This window comes from Anabrus simplex, chromosome 2 (assembly GCF_040414725.1).
Source record: "Anabrus simplex isolate iqAnaSimp1 chromosome 2, ASM4041472v1, whole genome shotgun sequence".
Classification (NCBI taxonomy): Eukaryota; Metazoa; Arthropoda; class Insecta; order Orthoptera; family Tettigoniidae; genus Anabrus; species Anabrus simplex.
The window spans coordinates 144551442-144576569 of record NC_090266.1 but is presented as its reverse complement, the minus strand read 5'-3'; the positions used below and the strand labels follow the sequence as shown (position 1 = coordinate 144576569).

Here is a 25128-nt window from a genome sequence, read left to right as displayed (position 1 = left end):
ATAGCCTTATGCTTGAAGGTGAAAATAAGACCTTGCAAAATCTTGTCATCAAGGTGCCCACGATAAAAGACCCTAACCATCATCCTCTTTGAAAACCAACAGATTGATTACATCGATAAAGAGATTACTTTAAAGAAATGTACAATGAAGAGTTTCCTCGCACACCTACAACGATCAGTGTCCCAAGGCTGAACCTGCTCCATCAGTTATTGTTGAAGAGGTGTTGGAAGCTGCGAGGCAGATGAACAACCAAGTGACAGGACTGGACGACATACCATTTGAAATGTGGAAGATGCTTGGATGACAAGGAGCCACAATCCTTCCAACATTCTTCAATTTTATTTCTGTTGAGGGCTGCTATCCTGCAACCCAGTTCTACAATCACCAATTGGAAAGGTAATGGAGATGTTGATAAATGCTATAACTATCGCTCTATCTGCCTGTTCTGCCACACAATTAAAAATTTGAGTGTATCCTTGACAATAGCTTATGCAACATTGTACAAGATTTCCTAAACCAGTGCGGATTCGTTAAGGGGACTCAGCATAACAGATGCAATTCATGCCATGTTCTAATGGTTGAAAAACACACAAAGATACCAGCCTCTAAACTTGACATTCCTCAATCTTGAGAAAATATATGATAGGGTACCGCATAGGGATACTGAGCGAACCATGGACTTTTATATTTTCCCTTTCAGGTGGTTAGGTACTTTGTCACATAGCACTGCTGTAACTCGGCGCTGTTTCAGCCACGCAGAATTAACTCTTGCTCGGGGGGTCTAAAAGTGTGTCGCCATTCGAAAGTTAACTGTAGTATTCAAATTGGGTAATTTTGCCCGGATGATGACCTATGCTTATGGTACTATTGGTTTATGTGCTACATTGTAAATATTCAGTTTAGCTGGCATACATTCTTAAACCATTCTCATGTAGATTGTCTTTCCAGCTTAGAGTTTGATCTAAAGCCTGACAGGTTCAATCAGCAAAAGAAACACACCGTCAGCATACAGATTGTTCATGGGTGAAGTATCTGGATATCAGCTGTCACTGTATCCATGCACTAGATGAACAGAAGGGATGAGAATGCTGATCCAATATGGAAGGGAGTGGCCTCAGACCTGAAGATGCCCTCAATAGAAGGAAGTGGTGAACTGTGACCAAACAAGTGGACCCTGCACCACTGTGGGACACACCCCAGAAAGAAGGTCTGTAGTGAAAGCACTTTAATAATTTAATGTTATTTGTTCTACTTCCTACTATCTACTTTTACAGCTTTTGGAAATGCTGAGGTGCTGGAATTTTGTTTCACAGCAGTTCTTTTATGCATTTGAGTACCTTAAAATACCACAAGACTGAGCCGAGATCAAATATGCCAATTTGAGCTACTCTGCCTGGCTCAAGCAGTTCAAATAAAAACAGAGGAAGCAACAAGACTGCATATCCAGAACCATTAAGAGAGATCATGTTGCCTAAACTATTATAAACACATCAATATTATATGGGTAATACTTTTACGAGTTCTACAACAGCACATGTTTATCTTGAGCAGTATCTTTCTGACGGCACAATTTCTCATTCCAATTTTATACCTACATGTGAATATGTTTCTGCATTTATGTAGTCATTTTACAAATACAATGAGGTCTCTTAAGTACTTCCACACTCAGCTACTAGGTGGGGGCAACTTTACCATTTTAGATCTGAATTCTGCATACTACCAGGTTCCTTTAAATCCGAAATGGAGGTCTTACACTGAGTTGGCACACCTTTTGGCCTCTGAACTCAATAAGGTACCTATGGGTATTTCTATTGGTGGACAAGTGTTCAGCAGTACACTCAATTCAGTTTTTGGAGATTTGTAATTTTCTTAAATGTTCAATTATCTGGATGACTTGGTTACTTCCCCTCTTCTAACTCATCACTCATCTCAGTGAGGTTCTTGATCAACTGCACAGACATGGTTTTACTGTAAACCCTGATAAGGTCTCCTTGTGCTCTAGATGCATGTCCTTTCTTCGCCATGTAATCTCAGATTCAGGCATCAGCGTGAATCCAAACCGGGTTAAGTGCATAAAGGATTTTCCTTGTCCTAGGAATGTCCATGGAGTAAGAAGTTTCCTAGCATTGGTTCATTTCTATAGTCAGTTCATTAATTTATCCAACACCCTGGCTTTCCTGAACAAATTAAAAAGGAAGAACACCCATTTTTTGTATGGAATAAAGCTGAAGAAAGTGCCTTTAACAGACTGAAAGAAGACCTCGGTAAAGCTCCAAGAAGACCTCGGTAAAGCTCCGGTGTTGCATAGCCCGAATTTCTCCACGGAATTTGTACTGAAGTGCAATACTAGTGATATTGCTGTCTCTGCCATCTTTAATCAATAAATAAGTGATGAGAGCCTAGCCTCCATTGCTTTCTTCAGTAAATTGTTCCATGGAGCCAAGCTGCAGTACTTAATCCATGAAGAGGAATGTTTAGCAATGGTCCTCTGAGTACAGAAATTTTATTTGTTCTTAGAACATAAGACATTTTTTTTTTCAGAGTGAGGCTTTGTCACAAATATCTGCTAATGTAAAGAAACTGGCTAGAACTGCCAGGTGGATTTAGAGACTTTCTGCTTATAAATTTACCATAATTCATGTGAGAGGGAGACAACATTGTTGCTGATTCTTTATCCAGGATGTTCAGTGGGGTAGTTCCTTCTTCGAATGGTCTTAATGAAATGCCTTCTGATGGAGAGACGCTCTCCCTTCTCCAACACTATCCCTGGTCTTTTACTGATATTCAAATTTCCAAAAAGAAGTGGGACTCTGTTATACCCATAGGTCCGATGCTTGTTTGAAATGTTCTGAGCCCAGTAAATTCTGTGAAGCAGGATGCTACCCTACTTAGACATAGTCCCAGTGAGGATCTCTCCTGTAACAGTTCAGGGACCACAGTGGATTGTATAGTTCCAGCAACCTGAGGGCAAGGAGAGAATATGTCCAAGATGCCCACTTTCATTCCATAGCAACTGGTATCATGACTCTCAGGATCACTTATCAGGCCATTCAACTGTTATCCATGGCTCATGAACAAGGACACGACTAGAGTAACCCAGACTTACGTCCATACTGATGGAGTTCTGGAAAAGCAGTCGCAAGGATAGCAACAAATGTTGATGTAGATGAGCATGCATACTTTTACTTATGAAGCTTATTCACAATGTGGGTGTTATGAAATTCCTAAGTCATATTCAAGATCTGCACTAACAAGCTTAGAGCACAACTTCTTGTAACTTCTTAACTTAATCAATGCATTATGTCAAACAACATTATGTTGAACTCTCACATGCAGAGGCAATATTCTATAAACACTGATAGCCCAAATCTTAGGACCTCTTAGGTCACTCAGTTACTGTCAATAGTTCACAAACTAGGACACAGCTATAGGAATCCATATTTTTAAAAAAATATTTAAAAAAACACTTATGTTGACCAGTGGTTGAAAGTTTGCCTCTGAATCCCAAGACATATTTAGTGATTACCCTACAACGCAATTTCAAAGGCAGTCATAGAATGCTAAACAGCATTCCATTTTCTCTGTCATCTGGTAGAGTAAAATGGAATGTCAAAATTGACATGCTGGGTGACAAAAAGACATCAAATCAAAATACCTGCACATGGCAGCCAAGTTATTAGGGCAAAAGTACACTGAAAATAGGAGACAAGCTCCAATTTTCTTCCCCAGATGAACAGTCGGCAAATTTGGTACATCATTCTTGCATTGGCAGGACTCTCAAAATCCTGGGAGCCAGGTTACCCTGGTGAATGGAAATAAGAGTCTGGCACCTAACTTTTCTTTTGACATTTAGTATTCCCAACTTTTACCTGCCAGTAGATCTGATTTTTATGTGCCTGAATGGATTTGATACAAATAAGAAATTTATCAGAGTTCAAAGCTTCAAATTTACCATGAACCTCAAATATATTTAATTCCACTGAGTTACGAGTGTTGTCAGTTTACATCCCTTGTATACCCAGACAACAACCAGCAAGTTACACAACAGCCATATACTTGTACTCTCACCATGTGCTTGCAAATGGCCACCTTCCATTGTTATGAGCACATCTGTTGTGGTTGTAGCGTTTGGCAGCAGACCAACAAAAAGCAGCTCCAAAATTTTTTCTTTGTCAAGAGTGTCAGCACACACAAATTGCTTTATCCTATACTACATGCGTATTTTTTTTACTCTAGAGTTAGCACATTTTTGTTTCTTCTGTTTTAACCATGAAGCAATCTCAGCTAACTATTTATTTTAGCATGCCACAGGTGAAAGAATGACCCTTGGTCAAGTAATGAGTTGAAACCACGTGAAGCGACATGTGATGAAATTTCAGAATCAGAAAATGTTACTGTTCCAAAAACAGCAATGTGCAAACGTTGGGAATTTAAGGAAGACTGGTGCAATGAACTGAAGTGGCTTAAATTTGACTTGGCTGAAGGTGCTACAAGTCGTTAAGTATGTAGTTGGTTTGTTTCCTTTCATTTCAGACAACAATTTGTAGATTATGAAAGGTTTTGCCGGTTTGTTCAAACTGGAAACCTTAAAAAAATCATGATAAATCAATTCATCAAAAGTGTGTTGCTTCAAAGATGACAGCAACTTTGCCAGAACCAACTCCCTTGGTAATGTGTGTGAAGGAAATGAACAACATAATAGAACACTTTAAAATGTACAGTATTTAATACTAATTTAACATAACTGAAGCTAGGTCTCAGATTTTTATTCTTAATGGGCTTGCTCAAGATTTGGGAATTTTGATCCTGTGACAAAGCATACCATCGAGCATTCTTTATTTTCCTATAGTAAGTACAACTGACTAATTCTAGTGACAATAGCAAATGATGTGAAAACTTAGATGTTTCATGTATCATTCACATTTCCTGCTTTGCATAAATTCCCCTAAAATACAGTTAGGTACTAAATCTCTGAAAATTTATGCCCAAGCATTTAGCTACAATAGCTTTCCTTGCAAGGTCCTTTAAATATCACCTGAAATTGTGCAGCATCCTATTTATGTCACTGACTCTGTTATATACTGAGTGACCAGAAGTCATGGGAAGACAATGAATGTGATGTTGAGTCGCTCCTGCGCGAGCCCTCAAAACAGCAGAAATACGGTGAGGCATGGACTCTACAAGGTGTTGGAATCATTTTGGAGGGATATGGACTGAAGCATTCTTGCACTGCTACCCACAATTGGTCTTGTGTAGTTTGTGCAGGGTTCATGGAGCGTACACCAGCATCGACAGCATCCCATAAATGCCCGCTTGGATTAAGATCAGGGGAACTGGAGGGCCAATCCATGATCGTAACTTTACTGCAGTGCTCCTCCAACCATCTGCGTGCCACCACAGTGCGATGACATGGTGCATTGTCCTGTTGAAATATGGCATCTCCATCAGAGTACTCTAGGGCCAGAAAGGGATGCAGATGGTCTGAAAGAATGTCCACATAACGTGCAATTGTCAGCGCTCCCTGCAGCCGGACAATGGGGCCTGATTTCAACCATGAGAACACTGCCCAGACCAGAACTGAGCCACCTCCCACCTGCACACAACCTTGTTGACACGCAGGAGCCATAGCTTCATGAGGCATACGCCACAGTGTCATGCGCCCATCAGCTGTGGGACCGGGTTTCATCAGACCATACCACACGCCGCCACGGTTCCAGGATCCATTGCCGATGCTCGCAGGCCCATGCACGTCGTTGAGCTCTGTGTTGAGGTGTCAAGAAAGGGGTTCAAGTTGGTTGTCGGCCGGTGAAGCCTATTACACGTGATAAAATTAATGAAGTGCAGTTGCCTCCTTACAGTCCTGGTAGAACTGGGTTCCCGATTCCCAACATTCAACTGGGCAGTAATCTGATCCACAGTAGCCCATCGAGCGCCCAGTATGGTTCTACGGAGGCGACTGACGTCCATTCGTCTTCACGTGCAGCGGTTTACGCGGGTGGTAACATTCTCTCTGCGATACTGAAGATACACCCTCGTCACTGCTGACCTCTGAAACCCGAATTCATGTATAATCTCCGCAATGTTATGATCCATGCGCCGATTATCATCCCACGTTCAAAGTCTGTTCACTTGTGACGTGTTGCCATCTTCACAACACTGGCGTCTGTGACAGACTGCTTAGCTATGCCACAACGCTCAGGGGTCATACACTGCACATTTTCTAAATGGGACACCCCTCCCCATGACTTTAGGCCACTCAGTGTATTCTATTAAACATAAACCCTATTCACAACAGTCATCTTTATCAGGTAAATTTTTATTGGATGCTCTGTCTGCAAACGATTAAACAAAGTAAAGATAAATTGAGATAGTTATATGTTTTAGTTTTAAAACAATAATGGTGTGACTACAAATATTCTTGTAATCTTACTGTAAGGACTCTTAAGAAGTGCTATTACAGTATAGTAAAACCTCTGTCAACCGGAACAAATTTTTTTTTTTGCTAGTTGCTTTACGTCGCACCGACACAGATAGGTCTTATGGCGACGATGGGACAGGGAAGGGCTAGGAGTGGGAAGGAGGCAGCCGTGGCCTTAATTAAGGTACAGCCCCAGCATTTGCCTGGTGTGAAAATGGGAAACCACGGAAAATCATTTTTAGGGCTGCCGACAGCGGGGTTCGAACCTACTATCTCCCGAATACTGGATACTGGCCGCACTTAAGCGACTGCAGCTATCGAGCTCGGTGGAACAAAATGTTGGATAATAATTAAAATATAATTTTTACAGTGAAGAAATATTTTTTGACATTTCAGATTGTCTGCTATAATTCCAAGACTTAAGGAAAGAAGAAAAAAAAGGAGAGAGCAGAAAATATTTTAAGAGACTGACTAACTTTATAGGCGTTATTTATTATTTTATGATTTTAAGATAATGAGTAACTTTATAGATGTTATTTATTATTTTACTTTACGAATTGAAACTATTTTATTTTGTTTTAAAGGGTTCTACTAAATGGCAAAGTAAATGTTAAATTTAGACACGAAGAAACATTTTATTCTTTTTAAATGTAAATAAGGACGTAAAATTAACATTTAGTGGTTAATTTAATACATACATACATTATCATTATAGACTGTTATGCCTTTCAGCGTTCAGTCTGCAAGCCTCTGAATTTACTAAACGTCGCCAAAACCCTCGATTTGCAACTAGTGTTGTGGCCTCATTTAGTTCTATACCTTTTATCTTTTTTGATTAATTTAATACATGCATACATACATTATCATTATAGACTGTTATGCCTTTCAGCGTTCAGTCTGCAAGCCTCTGAGAATTTACTAAACGTCGCCACAATCCTCGATTTGCAACTAGTGTTGTGGCCTCATTTAGTTCTATACCTCTTATCTTTAAATCGTTAGAAACAGAGTCTAACCATCGTCGTCTTGGTCTCCCTCTACTTCTCTTACCCTCCATAACAGAGTCCCTTATTCTCCTAGGTAACCTATCCTCATCCATTCGCCTCACATGACCCCACCACCGAAGCAGGTTTATGCGTACAGCTTCATCCATCGAGTTCATTCCTAAATTAGCCTTTATCTCCTCATTCCGAGTTCCCTCCTGCCATTGTTCCCACCTGTTTGTACCAGCAATCATTCTTGCTACTTTCATGTCTGTTACTTCTAACTTATGAATAAGATATCCTGAGTCCACCCAGCTTTCGCTCCCGTAAAGCGAAGTTGGTCTGAAAACAGACCGATGTAAAGATAGTTTCGTCTGGGAGCTGACTTCCTTCTTACAGAATACTGCTGATCGTAACTGCGAGCTCACTGCATTAGCTTTACTACACCTTGATTCAATCTCACTTACTATATTACCATCCTGGGAAAACACACAACCTAAATACTTGAAATTATCGACCTGTTCTAGCTTTGTATCACCAATCTGACATTCAATTCTGTTGGATTTCTTACCTACTGACATCAATTTAGTCTTCGAGAGGCTAATTTTCATACCATACTCATTGCACCTATTTTCAAGTTCCAAGATGTTAGACTGCAGGCTTTCGGCACAGTCTGCCATTAAGACCAAGTCGTCAGCATAGGCCAGGCTGCTTACTACATTTCCACCTAACTGAATCCCTCCCTGCCATTTTATACCTTTCAGCATATGATCCATGTAAACTACAAACAGCAAAGGTGAAAGATTACAGCCTTGTCTAACTCCTGTAAGTACCCTGAACCAAGAACTCATTTTACCATCAATTCTCACTGAAGCCCAATTGTCAACATAAATGCCTTTGATTGATTTTAATAATCTACCTTTAATTCCATAGTCCCCCAGTATAGCGAACATCTTTTCCCTTGGTACCCTGTCATATGCTTTCTCTAGATCTACGAAACATAAACACAACTGCCTATTCCTCTCGTAGCATTTTTCAATTACCTGGCGCATACTGAAAATCTGATCCTGACAGCCTCTCTGTGGTCTGAAACCACACTGGTTTTCATCCAACTTCCTCTCGACGACTGATCGCACCCTCCCTTCCAAGATGCCTGTGATCGCACCCTCCCTTCCAAGATGCCTGTGAATACTTTGCCTGGTATACTAATCAATGAGATACCTCGATAGTTGTTGCAATCCTTCCTGTTCCCTTGCTTATAGATAGGTGCAATTTGAAAATTCTGGTTTTAAGTCTGCAACAAATGACATAGTAAGTGAAAGGTGAAACAGAGAAATATTGTAACAATTTCAAGATTTATATATAATTGTTCTATTTGTACCAATGCACCAAGTCCAAAGGTTAATTCAAGTTTGGCACCGCTGAAGAAGAGAGTAATACCAATATAATGGTCCGTTATTGGACATTATAAATTATCCAGCTAACTCATTCTTGGTTGCCTGCGTTTCGCCCTCGTGTGCTAAGTTAGGCTCATCAGTTGGGACTTAGCACACCACCCAAGACGCAAGGCTAGTGCATACCGTGGAGGCCACTGCATAGGCTATTTGAAGCCACCAGCAGTGCCAATGCACTATGAGAGCTATGTCTCAATTTCCAAAAATAGATGCCTGCCTGGCCATCAAATGATGTAGATGTTGATTCCCATAGGGAACCTAAAATATTTGTCCTGAATGAGTAAATTTATAATACCAATATAATGGTCCGTTATTGGACATTATAAATTATCCAGCTAACTCATTCTTGGTTGCACTAGCCTTGCGTCTTGAGTGGTGTGCTAAGTCCCAACTGACGAGCCTAACTTAGCACACGAGGGCGAAACGCAGGCAACCAAGAATGAGTTAGCTGGATAATTTATAATGTCCAATAACGGACCATTATATTGGTATTATAAATTTACTCATTCAGGACAAATATTTTAGGTTCCCTATGGGAATCAACATCTACATCAGAAGAAGGGAGTAGTTGGCTCTCGAAACATGTACGGTAATTAAATATAACAAAATATGTAAAGTATTGACAAGGCGGGAAAGTGTTGTCCGTATAAGTCAATACGGACCAACGTGGTGAAAATAATCAATACTCATCCCCTTTGTCGTAACATAACTAACGATGTTCCCTTGATTCATTTTTTCCTAAAATATTTATTCTCGGTCATTTTAGTTAAAAGTGTTCTGGATAACAGATTCTACTGTACATTTATCATTTGCTTTCCACACAGAAGTGAGCTAGTGATTTTGGTCCTCTAGAGTAACATAGTTCATACATCACCTCTTGCTTAATTTAAATTCTCAGGAAACAAGGGAAATGTGCTAGTGGTTAGTGGCTATTTGCTTTATATTGCACCAACAAAGAGAAGTCTTACAGCGATGATGGTATAGGACAGGGCTAGTACTGGGAAGGAAGTGACTATAGCTGTAATTAAGGTTGTTTGATGCAAAAATGGAAAACCAACGAATATCATCTTCAGGGCTGCCCACAGTGGGTTCAAACCCAGTATCTCCCGAATGCAAGCTGACAGCTAAGTAACCCAAACTGCGTAGCCGACTCCTTCGGTAGTGGTTAATGGGAAATTATGAATGATTTGAAATTAACCCTCAACTACTTGCAGTTTACTTCTGGATTGTTGTGGCTGCAGTTATTCCTCTGTTTCCTTTAACAGTTACCAACAGAATTCAATCTCTGCAAGCTGTGATTTGCGCTGGAGAAATACATAGGGTCACGAGTCACCGAAGGATAGTGTTAACATACTTGTTCATTCATTTTCTAATTGGATGTTAAACCGAATGTATGTGGAATGAGTGATAAGTAGATTAACGAGAACCGGGCGAGTTGGCCGTGCGGTTAGGAGCGTACAGCTGTGAGCTCGCATGCGGGAGATAGTGGGTTCAAACCCACTGTCGGCAGCCCTGAAGATGGTTTTCTGTGGTTTCCCATTTTCACACCAGGCAAATGCTGGGGCTGTACCTTAAGGCCACGGCCACGTCCTTCCCATTCCTAGGCCTTTCCTGTCCCGCCATCGCTATAAGACCTATCTGTGTCGGTGCGACATAAAGAAAAAAAGGATTAACGAGTGGCTTAACGTTAAATACGTAGACGATCTGGGTGATTATGAAAGTGCGTTTAGTGAATATGACACAGAGTAAATAAGAAATACAAGATGAAGATGTTGATGAGATATCACAGTTACTTCCACGACCCAGTAATTCTCGCTAGAGTGAAGATCTTCCAGAACAACAAACTCCTGTATGCTCCAGACAAGCCGATGAACAAGATTCTGGATCAGAGTTACATCCTATGACAAAAGTTATTTGATCAGCCAAAGGGAAAAAATGTTTATGGTAAAAATCGCTTCTGATGGAGCACCCTGCCTCCCTGCAGCTCAAAAACTAGACAGCATAATATAAACAAAGTAAAGTTGCCTCAGCTCCGAGGGGAAGGAAAGACAGTTCAGTCTAATGAACCTGTAGATTTTTGGCAATTGCTTTTTGATGAGGACATGCTATATACAATTGTCACACATACAAATGTAAAACTAACAGAACAATGTTTGAACTGTGGTGGTACAGCTTCATTTGTCAAGCATACCAAGCTTTTTGAGATAAAAGCTTTGTTGGGTTTGCTGTACATATCTGGAATTGTTAAGTCAGGGCATGAATATGTGAAAGGGCTATGGAAAGTAGGTGGCACAGGTAGGGGCAAATTTAGAGACTCAATATCCTAGGAGCACTTTCTTTTCTTCTAATTGTTTTACGGTTTGGGTTTCAATGTACTAGATGACCCCAGTATTGTTGAAAGATCTTTTGTATTGTCGATGTGTCATAATGTTTTTGTATGTCTGAATTACAGAGTAAGTACATTATTTCACAAAGTGGTCTCACGGCTTCGTGTGAAGACACCTTTAAAAAAGTGCTGCAGTTTTACAATAAAATTCCAAAGTTATTTTCTCATCTATTTACTTGAAGGGAAAGAGGTCAGTCTTCTATAAGATTAAAGAAATATTAGAAAACATATTCCAATAGTCGTAGAGTAATAAATCTGCAATACTTCTGCTTCTGCTGATGGTAAGAAGTACCTACTACAACTATAAGATTAGCACCTAAATTAACACTACAACTATGTGGAAAATTAACTTAAGTGAACTAAAACAACAATGGCGGTCCTTGTATTGCAGAGAGTTTGCTCATGGCTAGTGAATACTGTTCAAATCTGAACGATTAGTAGTGGCTATTTTTCGGTTCCCATGTTTTACATATATGATCCCATCTCTAGACCATACGTTTTGGACGGTAAATTTTGCGACTGCGTCCTGAAGAAGCCGGAGTCTTGCTGGAGTAAGGTCCTCGCGGATGGTTTTATTCGAGCCCTTAAGTTTCTTTTTGTTCGTGAACATAGCGTTTCTCTTACGGTATGATACAAACTTGACAATTATAGGTCGCGGACGCCCGTTCTGGATTTTCCCAACCCTGTGAGACCTATCAATGTCATCCACGGAAAGACTGACCCCGATTTCCTTCGCAATGTCTAGAACTAAGTTGTCAGTGTTCTCGTCTGCAGTTTCCGGAATACCGAACACACGTAGGCACTGCCTTCTTTGATATTGTTCCAAACAGTTTTATCCTGCAGTTCAGTTTTTAGATCACTGATTGTTTTGTCCCGCTCCTCCAGAGCCCTCCTAAGTTCTTCAATTACACTCTTATTAAAATTAATAGTCTCCTTTAATTGATCAACAACTAACTGTTACCTGGTCCTGGATAAGGTTGGCAAGCGTGCCAAGTGTCTCCTTGCTGCTCAGCGCTTCTTGTACGGCCTGCTTAACTATGGCTTCCATTGGCACTTGCTTCACCTTGCGTGGCATTATTAATTTGTTGAATTTTTGCCTTACGCTTTCACCAATCACTTCACTAACACTTCAACTCCACCTTTACTTAGATCATAATCCAGTACAGCGTGGGTTTTTTGAACTGTTGGGATCCACAGAGGGTTCGTCGTGCATAGAAGAAAGGAAGACAATGGCTTTATTCCTTTTAGGAACACGCAAAATGAGCATGATTTCATACTGAAACCCAAACGTTGAACCAACTGGCCTATCTTTATAAGGAAGAAACTGCTCTGGAATTTCTTTTTTATTCTTCCTGAGGGTGCCTATACACATTTTATCTTCTGAAAGATCAAGGACTAGGTCATAGCTGGTATACCAGTTGTCGATTGTTAGATTACGATTTTTTCCCTTCACGTGGTCTATTAGACTTTTCACTATATCGTATGTTTTATTAGAGAGTTCATAGGGGCCAGGAGATTGCTTGCCACAGTATAACTCCAGGGATGAAGTATAAAAAGTTTTAGCATCATTCTGGGCGTAGAATTTCAACCCATACTTTGCCGGCTTATTTGGCATAAACTGTATAAATGCACATCTCCCGCAAAAAGGCACTAGCTTCTCATCTATCGCTACAAATTCACTTGGTGTCTAGCTCTTCACTACAAAGGAATCCAACAATGTGCGAACTGCTGCTAGTTTATCTATTCACAGGCGATCGTTACAAGTAGTTTTGTCATCAAAACGAAGACTCCATAACAAAGTAGAGATCTCTTTGACAACATGCAGGCTCTTGCTATTACCATTCCAGTTCCATCTTTCACCCAGATTTCTTCCACAGATGTGTAGGCTACTGTTCACCTTTCAAACCAGTGAGGAACAATAAACCAATCAAAGCAATTATTTCTTCATGGCAAGTAGGTTTAGCATCGCGCTCACACCTGTAAGTCACTTCTTCGCAATGCCTTGCAATATAAATGTTAGTAAAAAACTATTTCATCAATCATTTCAGAATCAATTATGTGTAAGAAAGCATCCATTTCACAAGACACTGTTTTTGCATCTCCTTTTGGACAAGGAAATATTTTATATCACATTTTTTTATTTAATCCTAGAGGTAGCCCTTGAAAAGCTAGTGGTGCTCCACATTGTTTCGTCTTTCCCAAAGGAAAAAATCCCTCTAGTTCGTCGTGGTCATAGCTATCAACTTGGCCTACATAACTTCTTTTACACTCTCACTGTCATTATCGATGTCTGAATAATTTACCGCTTCATCTTCACCATCAGAAAAAGCGCAAACTTCAGCTCCCTCAAATCCTTCCTCCTCATCAGATAATTCCTGTAACAGCGTTTGTATGTCTTCATCCTTCACAAACTTCACCCTACAATAAAAATAGATAGTTACTTTTGTTTCCTCTATAGTCTACATTATAAAATAATGAAACTCCAAGAACATTTAAGGTCCAATTTTACTTACATTTCTGGGCGCGTGGTGAAGAAAGTTCACCAAATGATGACACATGCGAGTCAAGGTCGAATGGCGTGACACGTACAACTTCCTGAACAGCTACCGCTACACTGAGAGTATCGATAAGACTTCGCCGGAAGGTACTAGCAGCGCCACGGCTGTAGCTCTACTAAAAACTACAGATGAAATATGCAGGTTGGTGAACGAAATTCACCAGCGCGCCCGGTTTAGGGTTAAACCATATTTCTTAAACTCCTCATTCCAGCTTTGCATTCTCTCTCCCGAGTCACTCCAGATTGCAACATCATCTGCAAATGTGAAGGCTTTGATATCTCCATGTTCTTTCCTTTTAATAGATTTCATTACTACATCCATCACAATAATAAATAGAAGTGGTGACAATGAGCTGCCCTGCTGCAGTCCTCTCTCTGTTTCAAACCAGTCCAACAAACCATATCCTACTTGAATACAACTTCTATTCCCACTATACAACATTTTCACTTTGTCTATGAGGCTGTCTCACACTTGAAGTTCTTTCATGCATTGCCAAATTCTTTCCCTTGGTACACTGTCGTAGGCTTTCTCAAGGTCCAAATGAAGTTCTATTATGAAAATACAATTAATTCAACAATTTTCAAACAGGAATATAAAATCTAAAAATATTGCTAAGATAGTATAAATATGAATAGTAACATTTTCTGTAGCTCCTTGTCTGGTTGATGGGGAATGTTCCTCTGAACAACATCTTGCGATTTTTATGCAGGAAAATCTGGAGTAGAATGGATAAGTCACGAAGTAGCACCAAGATAAAGTTTACCCCGTGCTACCCAATATTCGCCACATTCAGCTATTACAGCAATTTGTAATGTAAAGAAATCCTATTCAGTGCTTCGTAATATGTCTATCTTCTCTAAAGATGATTTATCATCTTTATATAGATGTAATTGAAAAACCGTCAATACGGAATGAAATTCATCCTGTGCAACATTTAGCTACGCGTGGAATGACTGTCGTTAGTTTACTTCTCGCGGAAGACATGGTTGGGTGGTCCACAAGGCTGCCAACCTGTCTACTTAGGAACTAAGATAAGCACTAATTCGAAAGGTGAATTGCAACTTTTCTTGCATGTGGACAGTGTGGACTAGACAAAAGGGTGACTGAATGGGTGGCTATATTTCTAGAAAATAGATCTCAGAGAATTAGAGTAGACGAAGCTTTACCTTACCCTGTAATAATTAAAAGGGGAATTGCTCAAGGCAGTAATATTGGATCTTTGTTTTGTTATATATATATAAACTAGCAAAACTTTGACCAATAACTTTCAGCTTAAAACCGTAGCGAAGAGTTCACTGTTGGCTGAGCCTGTAAAATACACCCTCAATTCGTACGTCAAACGGTTTTGAGGGAATGATTATTTTCTGATTTAACACTCATTTTGAAACCCGTACAGAAGAATGGGAATGTTTTAAACCCTATCTTATTTTGATATCTAGAACATAAAAGCGACCAACCTGTGAAATTTTGATTTTGTACATCGAACAGTAATAAGGGAATGAATGCTGTTTTAGGGGGTGAATGTTTTAAAATATTTATTAATTATTTATATATATTATTTATTTATATTTATTAATTAGTAAAAGTTTTAAGATCGTGCCTGAACGGTTTCGGAAGAATGGATATTTTGTTTTTTAGAGTCAACCACTATCCTAACCCCTTAGGGGAGAAATATTTTGAAGTATACAATATTTTACGCCTAGGACATAAAAGAAAAACCTTCTCGTAAAATTACAACTTTGTACGTCAAATGGTTTTGGAGGGGTGAATAATTTCGTTTCACCGCTATTTGAAATTTTGTCTTTGTACGTTAAACCATTTCGGAGGAAGGAAGGAAGGAATATATTTGTTTCTGGATCTTAACCTCCATTTAACTCAGTTTAAATTTGTTTGAAACCTTCTGTTATTTAACACCTAGGATATCATATGAAATTTGAGCTTCTCAATTAAAATGGTTTCATATAAATGCATATTTTTGACATTATTCCTCACCCCCCCCCCCCAGTAATAGCCCCTTAGGGGTGTATTGTATTGTTTATTTAAAATCTAAGACAATTTTATGTTTATAGAGGGCAGCACCAACCTCATAAAAATAGAGATGAAACCTCCATTACCTCCATTATTACTTACGCCTAGTATATGTATTAAGCTTGTGGAATTTGATTAGTAATTTGAGAGGTTTTAATCTTTAAAATAATAAGACATTCAACGTGCGCAAGAATACATAGATACCATTAATGGTATATATACAGTCTCAAAAAATGCTCAACCAGTTGTGTACTAAGTTTATTTCAGTTAAACCCGTAAATTTTACAAATAAATATTTTTGACATTAAAGAAGAGAAATTGAAAATTTGGTTGAGTATGTTGGCTGTCGTGAAGACTGAGTTTTACAACTTTAACTTCTGCACGGTCTCAATGCTTATATACATGAAATATTTAGAATTATATAATGTTTGACACCTATGACATCCGAAGTTCTTGTAAAATTGTAAATTTGTACGTCAAGCAGTTTGGAGGGATGAATAATTTTGTCATAAGTCTTCACCCTGAGCCAAAATCCCTTAGGGGTGTATTGTTTTAAGACCTGTTATTTAAAATCTAGAACGTAAGTTACAGGAGCAACTATCACATGAAATTTTAACCTCGTATGTCAAACAGTTTCAGAGAAAAAATATGTTTGTCATCGGACATCAGCCCCCTCCCAGTCAAAACCCGTTAGTGATGAATTGTTTGAAGACCACTTCTCATTTAAAATCTAAGGCACTGAGGAGTGACCACCATGTGAAAATTCAACCTAGTATGTCAAGCAATTTCAGAGAAATGGATATTTTTGTCATCATGCGTCAAAAACATCCCCAGTCAAAACCCCTTAGGGTGTATTGTTTTAAGGCCACTTTTTATTTAAAATCTAAGACATGTAAGACAACAATTATGTGAAATTTCAAGCTTGTATGTCAAACTATTTGAGAGAAATGAATATTGATGTCAGCTACCCCGCTCCAGCCAAACCCCCTTAGGGTTGTATTGTTCTGTGTTTATTTCTAAAGGAGATTACAAATACCAATTTTAACTTTTGTACCATCTTCAGTTTTCGAGATATAAGTATCGTCATGAAAATAATTCAACTCATTTTCCACTTTTCACCCCCCCCCCCCCCCTTCAGGGGATATTCTGAAAACAAAAGAATGTGCATTTCTTTATTTTTAAAGGAATTAAAAATACCAATATTCACATCTGTAACCTTCCGTTTTTGAGATATAAGTACCCTCATAAAAATAATTCAATCTTTTCCACTATCTTTCACCCTCCCCTCTTAAAGCGACACTCCAGAGATAAGATTCGATATTTTGGTCATTTTAGCAATTTTTTAAATGAAACATTGAAAGGATTGAGTTTCTTCTTTCTTGTCACAAAGTTATTTAATTGAATTCAAACAATTTATCACTTTAATTATGCTTTGTTTGCCAGCAGAAATGGGCGTGGCATCTGCTGAACTGCTTTGTTAGGTAATAATGTCAATCTATGAGGTAACAATGTCATTGTCATGTTTCCATTCAATCAAATATGGCTGTTCTTTGCAATTACGCATCCATGGGATGGGCCAAAAGCCCCCCCGCCTCTCCAGATATATTTATACAGATTCAAGTTGTAAGATCTACCATATTTCTGAATGAATTTATAAAGCCTGTTACTGACTAATATTTCAGTAGTCGACTGTCATTGAGCAACATTTTATGCTTGTATTGGTATTCCTGATGGTACTACAATAGTGCCAACAACAATAAGATTTGTTATTCTTGTATGTTTAATACTTTTTGAGGGTTTTGTGGTGGTAGCCAGTGTGTTTACTTTTGTGAAGTACGTGCGCAAGTAACGTCTTGTAGTTGCGTGTCAAGATACTGTTATTATTGAAAGACATCGTGCTGTAGTAATTGGTAGCTTGTATTCAAGGGAATAAACAATATGCGTAAACATAAATCAGCCTTAGCTAAGCAAATAATTACTGAACTTTTGATGGGAAAGAGATGGGGATCAGCTATTACCGAACAGGAGTCTCCACTGAAGAAATCAGGGATAAAAGGTCACAAATGTTATCGGAATCAGATTGTTCTCATCAGGAAACTGTCGCATCAACTTGAAGCCATGTAATTCCTGCACCTATACCCAACAATCATGACATGACAAAGTACAATTCCCATAACTTCGATTTAGGAGAGGTTGCATTGTGAAAAACAAAATGCAGGTGAATAATTTTCAGTTCTTCGGAGAAGGAGAAGAGAAGCTTCCAGAGTTACCAGTATTCGTACAGAAGCAACTAAGAAAGGAAGGGAAGGAAAAACATACGGTTCTGGTGACTTAGGTAATGAATCCAGAAGAAAACGTCACTTGAACTTTGCTTTAATTTTCCCGCCAATTGTAATTTTTACACTGAAATCCCATTTTTCTCCCATAATATTATGCCACTGTAACAAAATTTGTATGGTATGTGTACCACAACTATATTAAGAAACCTGCGTATGGAATTTTTGATTGCAGAATTTTTTCAAGTAGTAACTTAGATTTCCAAGTCCAAAATTTTGGAATGTAAAAAATTACACAAATTTTAGTACGATATATCTTCTTATATAAATTATGTGCAGAATAATCAGTATGTAGTGCTTTTAAAAGGAGTATTATCTACCTGATTGCAAATTTACATTAACATGTTAATTAAATTTCATGAAAAAAATGGAATTAAATTTTTTTAAAAATTCAAACATTTTTTGGAAAAATTATTAATTGTATATGAACGAAATTTTCGTGATACCTCTACATTTATGCAGGCGACATTCCCACAAAGTTTCGTGAAAATCCATGCATTAGGTAAAAATATCTTCTTCTCCAGAGTGTCGCCTTAAGTGGATTTTTCGAAAACAAAAAATGTGTATTTGTAAAGGAGATTCCAAAAACCAATTTTCACAACTGTAACATCTTCAGTTTTTGAGATATAAGTATCCTCACAAAAAGAATGAGAATCAATCTGTTCTTGAAAGGTTACTCAGAACTGTGCAACAAAGCAGCTGCAATCTTATTGCATTAGCTCGTCAACTCAACGCATTGTGCTCTTCGGAAAATTTCACTCCACGTCAACTATAAAAATGAGTGCAATGCAAGCAGTTTCCCATTTGATGCATGCCACATGGCTGGTCTATTTTTTTTTTTTTTTTTTTTTTGCTAGTTGTTTTACGTCGCACCGACACAGATAGGTCTTACGGCGACGATGGGACGGGAAAGGGCTAGGAGTGGGAAGGAAGTGGCCGTGGCCTTAAGGTACAGCCCCAGCATTTGCCTTGTGTGAAAATGGGAAACCACAGAAAACCATTTTCAGGGCCGCCGACAGTGGGGTTCGAACCTACTATCTCCCAAATACTGGATACTGGCCGCACTTAAGCGACGCTGGTCTATTTAGAAAGTACTTTAGTGGTGCCTGAACTAATTATATGATCTTAGAATTGGAGTGGATTTCCCAGGACTTGAGATATGCAATGATCCTGACATATGGCTAGAAATGAGCATGGAGAATATGAGAATCACAGCTGCTGAAAGTCCATGTTTAGGATCTAACTACTATAATTATGACCGAGGAGTGAATTGATACAGGATTTTATGCAGAAAATGAAAAATCAGTCCTGAAGTTAGGAATAAATAAATTTAGCACAGGTTATAAGCCTGTCTGGCCAGGTTATCCTGCTACGGTATGGAGTAGACCGTGCAGCCAGCGACTCATTGCCGAATGTTGGGCGGTGGGAAATAACCTGACACCCTAAAGGAGCCAACGGCTTATGGCGGAGGAGCTCCTTTAGGAGGGTGATGGTCCCTTTGTGGAGGAAATGCCACTAGAATCCATCAGGTAGCACCTGTACTTCATGTTAGGAGCAGCTACCAACAGCGTCTGTTCTCCATGTTAGGGGCGGCTGAGTCTACACCAGTGAAGGCAAGGGGAATCCACACTGGTATTTCATGCTCACCTTTTAAAGTAAACATCTTGCAGATATATGCACCAACCACAGACAAAATGTATGATGAAGCAGAAACATTCTATGAACAACTTGAAACTGTTCTTAAAGACCTGAAGAAGGATGAAATAACTGTCATAATGGGCGATTTCAACACAAACATTGGGCAAGGACATCATTCCAACTTGGTAGGCGAATTTGGGCTTGATAAATGCAATGACCAGGGAGAAAAGCTGTATAAATTTTGTGTAGAACATCAAATGGTTCTCACCAATACATGGTTCAAACTTCCAAAACGTTGTTTATAAACATGGAAAGCTCCTAAAGATGATCTTCATAATCTTGACTCAACAAGGAACCAAATTGATTACATTCTGATAAAAGAGCATTTCTGAAACTCCATCAAAAGAATCGCAGCATATCCAGGTGCAGATATTTCCTCGGATCATAATCCACTGATACCTAATGTAAGAGTTTGTCTGAAAACCATGAAGAATAAGTCTAGAAGAAAGGTACTAAATACCGCTAATCTACAAAATTGTGAAACTCGGCAGAAAATTGCTCAGGATTTGAATAGGCATTTAAAAGAAATCAATACCAATAACTGTGAAACAGCAAATGATTTGTGGAATCAGTCTGAACGTCGGGTAGAGGTACTTCTTCAAAACAAAGACCAAAAGATACATCCAATGAAGAAAAAGAAATGGATGACAGATGATATTCTTGAACTAATGCAACAATGATGATTAGAAAAAAAATGATGCAGAGGAATACAAAAAATTACAATTCCACATAAGGAAAGAAATGTGTGCTGCGAAAGAGAACTGGATGAAAGAAAGAACAATGTGTGGAAATGGAAATCTTTCAGTCTAAACATGATCTGTTCAATATACATTGAAAATTAAAGGAAATAGCTGGCATGTACAGAAAACGTAACCTTTCTGTACTGGTTGATGCCACAGACAGGCCTATTATTAATGAACAAGAAGTTTTAAATACTTGGGAAAATTATCTGATTGAACTTTTCTGTGATCAGAAAGGTGAGGAAACTAACCAACGAGCTAATTGCAAAGGCCCTGACATTCTTAAATCAGGAGTGCTATATGCTGTGAAAGTTCCAAAACGCAAGAAATCACCAGGTCCAGATAACATCCCTGTAGAACTTCTTAAAATGATTGACGAAGACAATATCTAATTCTTGGTAAAGTTGTTCAATACTAGGCTATATATAATACTGGAGACATCCCATCTGACTTGCTGTTGTCTACATTCAGCACATTGCCAAAGAAGCAAAAGGCATGTATGTGTAATGATTATAGGCTACTAAGCCTTATGAGCCACACACTTAAAGTATTCCTTCGTGTAATACATAACAGAATCCAGACTAAGTGTCAACAAGACCTCGACGAAACACAGTTTGGGTTCAGAAATTCTTTTGGTACAAGGGAAGTATTGTTTGTGCTAAATATCCTAATTCAGAACATTCTAGATCAACAGCAAGAAGTGTTTGCTTGTTTCATGATTTTGAAAAGGCATTTGACACAGTACAACATCCAAAACTAGTAGAAGTCCTAAAGGATATAGGAGTTGACATCAAAGACATCCGCATTATTGAAAATCTTTACTGGAGACTAAAGGCCGTTGTCCGAATCGGAAATCAAACTACAAACGAGATAGCCATCCAAAGAGGAGTTAAACAAGGTTATGTTTTAATCCCATTGTTATTCAACCTTTACTCGGATAAAATTTTCAAAACAGCTTTAGAAAATCACCAATATGGAGTAAAAGTAAATGGTGGCATAATTAACAACATAAGATATGCAGATGATACAGTAGTCTTGTGCGACAAATTGAAGGACTGCAACTCCTGCTCAATAATATTAGTGCAGTGAGGACATGGGACTAAAAATAAATGTAAACAAGACCAAGTTCATGATCATGAATATATCAGATGTGCCAATGCTGAGGCAATCTTACAACTAAATAGCCAAAAGATTGAGAGAGAAACCACTTTTAAATATTTGGGTGCCATTGTCACTGAACAACTTGATCCTGAGAAAGAAGTGAAACAGAGGATAGCAATAGCACGAAGAATATTTACAAAAATGAAATCTATCTTTTGCAATGACTAATTTAAAACTTAGACAGAGGATGGTCAAGTGCTATATATGGTCAGCCTTGCTATATGGTGTGGAAACACGGACTCTCAAGAATATATCAGTGAAACGCTTGGAAGCCTTTGAAATGTGGATCCACCGTAGGATGCTGAGGATTTTGTGGGTTGCACAACTAACGATACAAGAAGTACTCAGAAGGGCAAGAGCAAGTCGGGAACTCGCTCAAACATTAAAACACCGGAAGGTCTCTTACCTTGGCCACATCACCTCATCTTACAGCAGACTGGACAAGGCAAAATACAGGGTCGAAGAGGTGTCAGGAGGAGGCGAACATCATGGCTTGGAAACATCAAAGAATGGACTGGAATTCACAGTGTTGAAATACTTTTCCACCTAGCAAGAGATCGTACTGCATTCGCCACGGTGATCGCTAACGTCGGGGGGGGGACCTGATATGGTACTGTGAAGAAGAAGAGGTTATAAGGTTAAATTCTGAAATTCTTGAGTCGCATTTGCCGTACTATAGGTCTAGTGACCGGGGTCCAGCAAAGGGGATCTGGGTGCATAAAACCCCAGGTAAGGGCCACAAAATGCTGTTAGGCCTCTTAGCATTCCGTACGGTGATAAGTATGCTGGATAGTGACAAAGCCGGTGGTCTAGTTTTAATTATATGCAGGTTGGTAACGGAATGTATTTCTAGATTGCAGGGAATGATGTCATATCAGATTATATGTAAGCCAATGGCAATGCTACAGCAGTAACTACTCAGGTAATGTGCTACAGTGAATTATGTTATAAAAGTAAACATACTTCTGGGGGGTGGGCTGGTGGGTCCCTGGCTGAACACATCTCTCCTCTAAAAGGAATTCCATGTAAGATTTCCATTATTTCAACTCCCTTATAATGTTATCACGTTTGTGTAACAAGACAGTAAAATTCTACCCCCTCTCCCCCACCCCAATCCAATGGTTCTGTCACTAGCCAAACTTAACCAAACCAGAATAATGGCTTTGTCACAATCTGGCATATTGAATTAATTCAGCTTTTCTCCACTATCCAACACGGAATGCGCTGCTCTAGCTCTACAGGCTGCTAAAGGCCCTAACCTGTGCACTTACACCCCCAAACGCCCTTTGCTTTACCCAGTCCAGTGGTATGCTCACCAGCCACACCTAACCGATTGTCACTAGCGGCACCTAACAGTGTAGTCTAATATAGTTTTGTCTCTAGTTCCTAAGTTGGCAGCCGTGCGCACTGCACTATCACTTGAACCCCGAGAAAAATAATTTTACAAAACTGCTAATAACATGATCGTAGCTTTACATTGAATCCAAACCAGGAGAATGTAACTTGCCATTTTTTTTAATTCCACAGACATTGGCTAGGATTCAAACTGCAGCTGCCTTTGTATCAGGCCAGAGACAATGCCACTCGTCTCTAACGGTTATATAATATCAACTACTGTTGGCCTACAATGAAAGGGATTTTAAAAGGATGTACAAGAAACTTACAGGCTATCCTTAAATGATGGGCAAACTAGGTTAAGCTTTGCCATATATTTAGGAAGAAACAATAAGAAAAACTTACACAATTCCAAAAGGCCAGAATGTGTTTGTAATTCAGTTACTGCCAGAGAAACTGAAATGGAGAAACTTTAAAATTCAAAGTGTAAGAATGATCATCTCTGACAAGATAGGCCTATCTTACACGAATGAATGTTCCAGAGCCCAGCATAGACTCATGCAAATCCTCAAGATTAAACTTAGCACCCCCACTGAAACAATATGCAGTAGGGTATGAACGCCTAATATGCCTAATATAATTTGAAGTAAAATGCCAACAGGCCTATGCTTGTACCTGTTCAGCAGGGTTGAAAATAATGTACATCTTCAAATGTTCCCCATGCTAATTAAAATACATTCTTCGTTCAAATTCACACACTGTTCTTTTATATTCACATGAAGGTCTGAGTTTAAAATGAATCTTTATGACAAATTATTACACAGGAATGATCTATTATGTAGCTCTTAATAAACCTCAAATTTGTCAACCAATTTCTCCACAACCATCTCCAATTCACAATATGCAATACAGTATAAGGAAAATTATGTTTACCTGAAATGTTCACAGGTGTCACATTCAAAAGATAGAAATTAACCTCAAAGATTGGCACTTAACGAAGAAGTCCGGATGAAAGAACGAATAATTCTCAAAATATTTTCAACAAATTATGACACAGAGGTACAAAAATTATCCATTACTAATTGTATACACAATAGTATTCAAACAAAATACATTCTCTATCATTAAACAAATTAAAACATTCATTAAAATTTCCGAAAAACCGACAGTCACATTAAACCGAAGTTACCACAGCGAAAGTACATTCACTCCTGTTGAAAGATGAACCGCTATACACTGAACTGAACCGTGTCAAAATTGGAAATAGAATATAATGTTCCTTACCTACATACTAAAATTATATTCTCGTCTTTCTAAACAACTGCTTAAACCCACATACATTCTGATTGTGTATAACACCATGGAATAACCCAAAATACCAGGAGTATATTCTAAGGAGTTTCAGAAATGTCAAATATGTCAGTCCCTTTAAATTCTCATAATTTTTTTTTTAATCTCTTAAAAGTTACGAGTAGCAGGATGATAAAATAAAATGAAATCGACTGAAAGATGCATTTCAATATTTTCTTCACAGTCAAATATATACAGTCGCGAAGTTCTAATAAGAAGAAGGTTCATCCATTTGATAGCTGGAGCGACACTAGCACCTCTAGCAGCGAGATAGAGGCAACTTGCTAGCAGACAACAGGGAACGTATCACCACTACAGTCTAAAATGGTCATAACTTCTGAACCATTCATGCAAATAATGTCCTGACAAGGTTATTGTAATCCTTATGACATAGTGGAGGAGGTCAAACAATATATTACGACGAAGAGTTCCAGGATAATCTCGAAATACTTATTTAATTCTACCGCGGACTATAACATAAAATCGCTTCTAGAGGGCAACCGGTTGGAAATAGGTATATATCATCGCGGTCTTTTTTGTAGATGTTTCTATGCTCTACAATTCGTACACTTACACTTGAAGTCTATCGTTGACGGTTCAGGCAGCGTAAGCAAAGAAAGCAAGTGTGGCTGACCGACCGACCATTTTGTCTCTTCCTCCGTACCGTACCGTATTTACTGTATA

The 25128-nt window shown here is 38.7% G+C and overlaps 1 protein-coding gene across 2 annotated transcripts in view; it reads right to left on the bottom strand.

Annotated features, from left to right (window-relative positions):
- Positions 1–24435, bottom strand: part of LOC136862709 (kinesin-like protein KIF3B) — a 397790-nt gene extending 373355 nt beyond the window's left edge. The window contains exon 1 of one of the 2 annotated variants that reach the window (XM_067138926.2): positions 24379–24435. The gene's annotated coding sequence lies outside the window, so the exon portion shown is untranslated. Of the gene's footprint in view, positions 1–24027; positions 24292–24378 lie in introns of those variants that run through there. The other variant, XM_067138927.2, reaches the window with a different exon arrangement.
- Positions 24436–25128: the final 693 nt, after the last annotated feature.